The sequence below is a fragment of the Mus pahari genome, chromosome 7 (genome assembly GCF_900095145.1).
Source record: "Mus pahari chromosome 7, PAHARI_EIJ_v1.1, whole genome shotgun sequence".
Lineage (NCBI taxonomy): Eukaryota > Metazoa > Chordata > Mammalia > Rodentia > Muridae > Mus > Mus pahari.
The window spans coordinates 60,552,385-60,560,844 of NC_034596.1; the positions used below are offsets into that span (position 1 = coordinate 60,552,385).

Consider the following 8,460-nt stretch of genomic DNA (forward strand, 5'->3'; position numbering starts at 1 on the left):
GGGAGGGTATAGGGGACATTCGGGATAGCTTTTGAAATGTAAATGAAGAAAATATCTAATAAAATAAGTTTAAAAAGTAATATGTTCATGTGTCAAGTTTACAAGGTATGAATTGTACTGCCTAGTTTTATGTCAGTTTGACATAAAACTATATACGAGTTATAGTCATCTGAGCAGAGGGAACCTCAGTTGAGAAATTCCCTCTATAAGATTGATCTGTAGGAAAACTACAGGTAATTTTTCTTAATGATATGAGAAGCCCAAGTTCTTTGTAGGTTGTGCCAACACTTGACTGGTGGTCCTGGGTACAGTAAGAAAACAGGCTGAACAAGCCACAAGGAGCAAGCCAGTAAAAGCCAATAAGCAGCACTCCTCCATGGCCTCTGCATCAGCTCCTGCCTCCAGGTTCCTGTCCTGCTTTTGTCTGCCTCCTCCACCCATGACTTCCCTCAGTGATGGGCAGTTACCTGGAAATGAAATAAACCATTTCCTCCTCCAAAATGTTTTTGGTTATGGCTGCATTTCATTACAGCCTTAGAAACAATAACTTTAAGACGCTTTATCTCTCTGTATATAAATTTCTCACAATTTTGTGTTGGTCCTGGAAAACTATAGTTACTTTCAAATGGGATATTGAAAACTCATTGCATGCCTAAGGTAAACAAAGGATATGGTTGTGGAAAGCCTTGATGACTACTTTAACTCTGCCTAGTGGGTTTATTCCTATAAATAAATAAAAAGAAAGATGTTTTAACTTAGTTTTAAATTTTTTATTATTTTTATTATGTGAGTCTGTATGTCTGCATGTGGGTATGAACACAAGAGTACAGGTGTCTTCTGAGGCTAGAAATTACAGGAAGATTTAAAACCTATAACTTCAGTAGTAGAGACCAAACCTTAGTCCTCTGGAAGAGCATCAAGCACCCTTGACTGCTAATACATCTTTCCATACCCCTTCCCCTTGCTTGTAAACCCTCATGTAAGTACATAATCATATCTATTTGTAGGATACAATGTGACATTTTGAAACAAGGACTGCCGTGCTGTGTAATGTTGAAAATCAGTTAAATGTTAAATGTTAAACATCTGTCATCTATGGTGAAAATTATCAAAGTCAGTGTTTGCAACTTATTGAAGTATACAGAAGTTTATCACTCTTCTATGCAGTAATAAGCCACAAATCTATCCGTGATGTCTAATGATAACTCAGTATCCATTGATCAAACTTTATTTGTCCCACCATAACACTACTCTCCCTGTTCTCTGTTAACCACCAAGATACTCTTTAATTCTTTTCTCTTCTTATTTATTCTTCTCTCATACAATACATACCAACCATAGCCTCCCCTCCCTCTACTTCTGCCATCCCCACTCTCCACATCCCCTCCCCTAGAAAAGAAATCCTCCACCATTTCGCTTCAGAAAAGAGTATGCCTCCCAGGGACAGCAACTGAACAAGGCATAACAAGATGCAATAAGACTAGGCATAAACACTCATATCAAGGCTAGACAAGGCAACTCAGCAGAAGGAAAAGGGGTCCAAGAGCAGGCAAAAGAGTCAGAGACAGTTCCATTCCTACTGTTAGGAGTCTCACAAAACTACAAAGCTATACCACCACAGCATGTGTGCAGAGGACCTAGCACAGACCTATGTAAGCTCTGTGATTGTCACTCCAGTTTCTGTGAGTCCCTATGAGCCCTGCTTAGGTGATTCTGTGGACTGTGTATCTCCTGGTGTCCTGGACTACCCCCTGGCTCCTACAAACCTTCCTGTCCCCCTCTTCTTCCCAAGTTCCTCCTAATGGTTGAGTAGGTCTTTGCATCTATTCCTATATGCTGCCAGAGAAAAATTCTTTGATGACATTTGGCTAGCCACCATCCATGAATATAGCAGAATATCATCAGAATTGTTTTTGTCTGTCATATTTGGTTCTATCCTAAGTCTCCGGACCATCCAGCTTTGGTTCCTGTCTATCCAAGCAGTATCAAGCATTGGCTCCCTCTCATGGCTCTGGTCTCATGTTAGACCAGTCACTGGTAGGCCACACTCACAAGCTCTCAGTTACCATGGCCAGAGCACATCTTGCAGGCAAGACAGATTGTGGATCAAAGTTTTTAGGGCTGGATTGGTATCCCAACTTTGGAAGCCTTGCCTGGTTACAGAAGAGGTTCAGGCCCTGTATCCTCCATTACTAGGCATCCCTGCTAGTTTCACCTCATAGGTTCCAGGAAGTTTACACTGCACTAGGCCCTATAAATGTCTCCCTAGTCCAGTTGTCTCTTCCTGTCCTCTCTTCCTTCTTCTCACCCTCCCTAACCTGATCCCTCCTCTTCACAAATCTATTCTTAACTTCCAAGATCTTATTTTGATTTCTTGTATGATCACACAATACTTGTCTTTATGTGCTTCATTTATTTCACTTAATATAAAAACCTCACTTCTAAGTTGCTGCAGTGATAAGATTTAATCCTTTTGTGGACGAATTATATTTTATTGTGTATTACATTTTCTTTACCCATTAGTAAGTTGAAAACTTTTATGGATTTTATTTTGTTTTATTTTTGTGGTATACTGAAATGGAACAAGACTTTTACTGTTTCTAGATTTTCAGTCAATCCCTGTTTTAAGCCACACATCACAATTTTACCCTCTGATATGTTGATGATTCTGGGTTTTAGGTCTCTCCAGTACTGTGAACAAATCTGTTTCCCATGGGACTACAAACCTTTTAACTTCACATCCTTATGGACTTCCTCATCTATGCTCACCCGGCAATATGATAACTTTTCCTCTTTTCTATTCTCTTTGTTTGTACCTTATGTTTTTCTTCCTTTTTTTGTAAGTGTGATGTATATTATGGAAAGGGAAAAGATGTCTGAGAAGCCTTCTTCTTACATCTCTAGAATATCATAACCTGACCAGGAGTAATGAGTTAGCCACATAGCATCTCTCACATCCCCAGGCTCTGAGTTCTTGTGACTAGACATGTCAGTACATGTCCATCAAGCACCTACCAAAGACCACCAAACACCTATCCAACTTAATGAGTTCTACTGTGGGGAAAGAAAGCCAAGCTAAAGAATGAGCAAAGAAAAGATAGCAGGAAGGAAATGATGGGGGAAGTATAAATGGAAGAAGAGGAGGGAGAGTAGCTAAAATCTATATCCACATTATATCCAGAAAAATGTTTTGTGGATAGAGCTTAAAAATCTAGAAAACAAGCCAGGCAGTGATGCTGCATGCCTTTAGTCCCAGCCCTCAGGAGGCAGAAGCAGGTGGATCTACAGCCTGGTCTACAGAGCAAACTCGAGGACAACCAGGGCTACACAGAAACCTTGTCTCAATATGTGTGCCTCTCTCTCTCTCTCTCTCTCTCTCTCTCTCTCTCTGTGTGTGTGTGTTATTTCTGCTTGTTCACAAAGTTCTATCTCCAACCAGCATCCTTAGGAAGTAAGTGCTAATATACTGCTTCCCCTTATCATTTCTAGGGCTTAGGGTGATTAATGGTTCTCATGTGTAGTTCTAGGCTATATCATAGTTATCTAGAAACTTGTTACAACACAAATTCTCTGTTTCTACTCCAGACCACTACACCAGAATCTCTGGTGTTGTAACAGTTTCAGCAGGAGATTCTGATGTAAGACAAAATTTAGAATCCCTAGACTAGCCTAATAGGACACAATGATCTTATAAAATATATGAACAACAGCATAGAATTGTAGTTCTCAGGAGAAAGAATGGTCAGTAGAAAGAGATGCCCCTGGATAATTGTATATTTCAGAGTTGAGAGCTGTACTGTCTATAGAATATTTAATTTCAAGAACTAAAATATAGATTTTAATGACCACCTATAAAGAAGGGCATATCTTCCAAAAATGGAAGAAAAATATTTAATTTATCATCTAGTGTGTATTTTTAGTTATTTGTCACAGACTACTTTTTCTGCACTCCTTTCAATTTTGGTTCAGAAAGAAGAAAAATGTTGTTTATAGTCAGATATATCTAGTTTCAAATCTCAGCTCCTCAACACTTGCATATTATTTTCTTTTAATTTCTTTCATCTAAGAAACTGAAAATATAATCATTGACCTTCTATTATAAGGTCATCTTATGAGGTAAATACATTCCATACACAGCATTGTTTTACATGAAGGATAATGTATGTTTTTGAATGAGTGATTTTTATTAAGCATTTAGCAAGAAATAGTAAAAGAACAAACAGGAAAGTGCAGAAAGAAACAGCAGACCGATAGTGAACATCATTAAATTGGTACTTACCACATCCAGAAGTTGTTGAAGTACCTAAATTGGAGGAGGAGACAAAAGTAACATCATCAAAGCAGGTATTTACAACCTGCAGCAGCAATGCCCAGGAAAATCCAGCTGGGGCTCCTGACTGAGATTTATCCTGAGAGATTAGAGTGTTCTACCCATAGATGTGTTTTTGTATTCTCGTTCCCAAGGTGGCATTTTTATACCGCTGACTGACCCATAACAACCTCCGTTGGAAATGATTTACCATTAGCTCGCCTGAAGGCCATTCCATTTTACTCCTTTTAGCTGTTTGATGTTCTCCTTTTTTTCCACTGTTATGGGGTCAAGAGTCCAGCCTGCCCCAGAACTGGAAATCTTGTAGGACACTTAAAAGAAACATGCTTTCTTGTTCTCAGAATCGGCTCTCAACAAGGTGTGATAATTTATAAGATAAATATAATTTATATTGCAAGTAGTTAATCCCTAAACATCAAGTCTCCTGCAAAGATGATTTCTTTCCTGCCCCTAGATGCATTGCAGGTGTGGCTGCTGTGTCACACGTGCATGAGTAGGTGACAGAGAGGAGAAAGCTATGACTATATTCTGTGTTATGACCTATGAACATCTGAATGATTAGTAGGCTAACATTCACTGAAAAAAAAGCAAACCTGAGACTACCACCTGTCTAGCACCAGAGGGTACAGGACAAGGGACTAGCTTGCAATGACCACCAGTCTAGAACTAAGTAGGACTGGATGAGCTCCCAAGACTGGAGAAGCCAGAGACTAGAAGAACCATATTTGGGACCACAGGCCCTGGGCAGGAGTGAGCCCAAGACACAGACACCCTCTCAAGGGGCCACTTAGGCAGGTCAGTTGAGGAGCCATGGAGCCCTGACAGGGTGCTAAGCTAGCCTGAGATCACCAGTCCATTGCTGCTCAGGCCTGGGAGGGCAGACCATGCTGAGATGACCTGTGATAGATTCCACAACACACAAGCAAGGTATACTCCTTGAGATGACCCCAGATATTCAGAGAGCCCTGGTGCCACTAGGAGAAACAAGAGAGCTGATCACCGCACCTAGTCAGCTTCAGTACTCAAGAGATTGCAGAAGTTATAGATGAACCACCCATGAACGTGGAAAAGCTGGCCCGACCACTCATCTCCCATGTGGTGGCATGCATGAGGGAGAGATACCCTCATTGCCCTCCCCCTTACCACCTGTGGTAGGTGGGAGACCTCGCCCTGGGGTCACGAGAGCAGGAGAACTAGACCTGCTTCCCACCAGCTGCAGGACTCAGGAGAGCAGGCCCTGCATCTCCTTGGAAGACATAGTAAAGCTGACTCTGGTAACAGGGGCTCAGGTGAGCTAGCCCCCAGGGTGTGAGCATGGGAGAGCTAGCCCCGCCATTTGTCTGCCATGCAGTGATATGGGTGGGGGTGAGATGCTCCTACAGCCCCTTGCCAACTACAACTGGCAGGAGAGCTGGCCCTAAGGTCATCAAACTGGGAGAGCTGGTCCTACCTCTCACCTGTTGTAGCACCCAGGAGAGCAGGCCCTGTACCTCACCTGGGCAGCACAGCAGAGCTAACCCTGGATGTGGAGGTTGCATCTGAGCTTGCCTTGTACCTGACCAATAACTCATTTCAATAAACATCTGTAAGAAAAGACGTGTGGACAAAAGGGTATATACTGTGGGACACCTGTGACACACTACAGGTTCTACAGTGAGATTTTTTTTTCTGTGTTGGTGAGGATGCTTCAAAGGTAGAGAGTAGGTATGAGGGGAGGAGGAGATGAATTGGATTGTGGTGCATGATGTGAAATTCACAAAGTCCCAAATAAAAGCTTTAAAAGAGATTATTTATTTAATATACATTCTATTTTTGTACTTCGACTATGCTTTAAGATATTTGCATCTCACCCCCATAAGTTACAATAAAAATTTTGTTGAAAATACGTATTTTTAAGTTTTTTAAATTTATTCTTTTCTCATATAATGTGTTGCAACCCCAGTTTCCCCCTCCTAGTCTTCATACCCCTTCCTCACCTCGCCTCTTTCCCAGATACACTGTTTCTTTATTTCCCTTCAGAAAAGAGCAATATAGTTTTGACAAAGAGATTTCAGACTAAGATTAAAAATAGCATGTATCTAACTGAAGTGCCAGATAATCCTTAATTACCTTTATTTAAAGTAGCAAGGATTTAGAGGTTAATATACAGAGTTGGTACTTTAAGAGTTAACTAAAGTTCTTATCGAACGCAGACACTAGCGAATAAGAGCTGAATAAAAACTATTGATGTGCCTACTGGAATACTCTACATATAAAATATGCATCACCTCACTGACAGTGTGAAAATGATGGTGATTGCTCTATTTCTGTGAGGCACACACTGAGCTTAAGAACATTTCTCTTTGCTTTTATTTCACTTTGCTCTTGGCTGATTTCCTAAGATTTCTGTTTGTAAAATCATCCTACTTTAGCACAATCTAACAACTTCTTCCAGACCAGTTTCTCAGTCACAGGAGTGTCAGATCACCAATCAAGTGTGATCAAGATATATCCCTGCCACATGCCACCCTCAGGCATATCAAGCTCAACTGGAGAGTATACCAAATTTGGGCACTTTGAAAATGCCCCTAAGTGACAGGAGTATTCTGATTTCCATCTCACATATATATATTTTTTAAAAAACAAAAAAACAAAACAAAACGCCTCCCACACCCCATATACCACCACAATCCACCTTTCCAGACAGCCTGGTATGCCACAACAGAATCACTCAAAACATGCATTTCACATGCAGCAAAACAGTGTAGTGATTTAAGATGCCAAATTTAAGAGTCAAGGTAGAATCGGTCTCTTATATGTGTGATCTTGGTCAACTCACTCTAATAGAAGGGTCAAGACTAACACTGTTTTGTATGTTGTGAGAACTGTGCTAAACAGTAAGTATGGATTAGCGTACTGAATTCTACAGTAAACTACAAAGTTGATGTTATTATCTTCATCTTATATGTGAGTAAATTAAATCTTATAGATAAAGTAATTGTTAAATTGCTAAAATTACTCAGGCAATTAGTGAGGGAGCTGGGATAGCACTGAGTTCATCAGATTCTAAAAAGGTTTTATTTGATGGACCTCATTGTATTGATTTTCAGAAATGTGGAAAGAAAAAAAAAAAACCTACAGAAAAAAAGAAAACTCTCCAGAACGTCAGGATAAAGGTGAGTAGGACTAGCAGCATAACGCTAACACTGAGCTAGGAGTTAGAAATTGCGAGGAAACAGCAATGGTTAACAGGGTACACAGGAAGTGATGTGGCAGTTGTTCATTTTATGGATAAAAAGGGGTTCTCCCACCCATCGGATTCTCCTCCACAATTATTACGATAAATGATGAGTGACATAGTGATGTCATTTGGATTTTCGATAGGCTTCTGAAAGCACTAAATGGAAATGTCAATATAACTACTGTCCAACTGGTACAGAAAAACATCGAGCCCAAAACTGGAACAAGGAAGCGCAAGGCTGTGCTGGCAGAGATGAGTCTTCAGAAAGAATGTGTCAAGGGGGAAAATAGTGGCGGTACTACAGAGAAATTGCGGATAACACTGAACAAGAATGTGTTCCCCTGTACTGGGGCATATAAAATTTGCAAGACAAGGGGCCTCTCTTCCCAATGATGGCCTACTAGGCCATCTTCTGCTACATATGCAGCTAGAGACACGAGCTCTGGGGGTACTTGCTATTTCATGTTGTTGTTCCACCTATATTACCCACTGTTTAAATACTACATCGATATATAAGAAACATAGGCACTCTATCAGGTAGTTTACATACAGTAAGGTAAAATCACACTGTTGTATTGCTCCTTCGGGTGTGGGTTAATTTTCTTTGCTTGTGTGGTGGGGACGTGATGCTTGAAGGTGATTCTGATGCTTCATGCCTAGAAGGAGCCTCCAGTGGTACTATTTTGATTCAATGGCTAAAGTTACCAGATGTCTTTATATTCTTCATGTTCTTATGTTTTCTACTCTGTCATATTTCTGTTTCTAAAGGTTATAAACTCCTGTTGATTCTGAATCCAAATAATCCAAAAGCCCAGATGTTTAATCTGAAGCAAAATTGTATGTATATGTAACCAAGTCCTCACAGGGGCTCAAATGATGATGTACAACATGATTTATATAGGTGGAGGTT

General features: G+C 40.4%; 1 non-coding gene across 1 annotated transcript; it reads left to right on the plus strand.

Annotated features, from left to right (window-relative positions):
- The first annotated feature begins 4,773 nt into the window (after window positions 1–4,773).
- LOC115064472 lies at window positions 4,774–4,904 on the plus strand. The gene has a single exon (XR_003844322.1). It is a non-coding gene; the product is annotated as a small nucleolar RNA SNORA17 (small nucleolar RNA).
- Window positions 4,905–8,460: the final 3,556 nt, after the last annotated feature.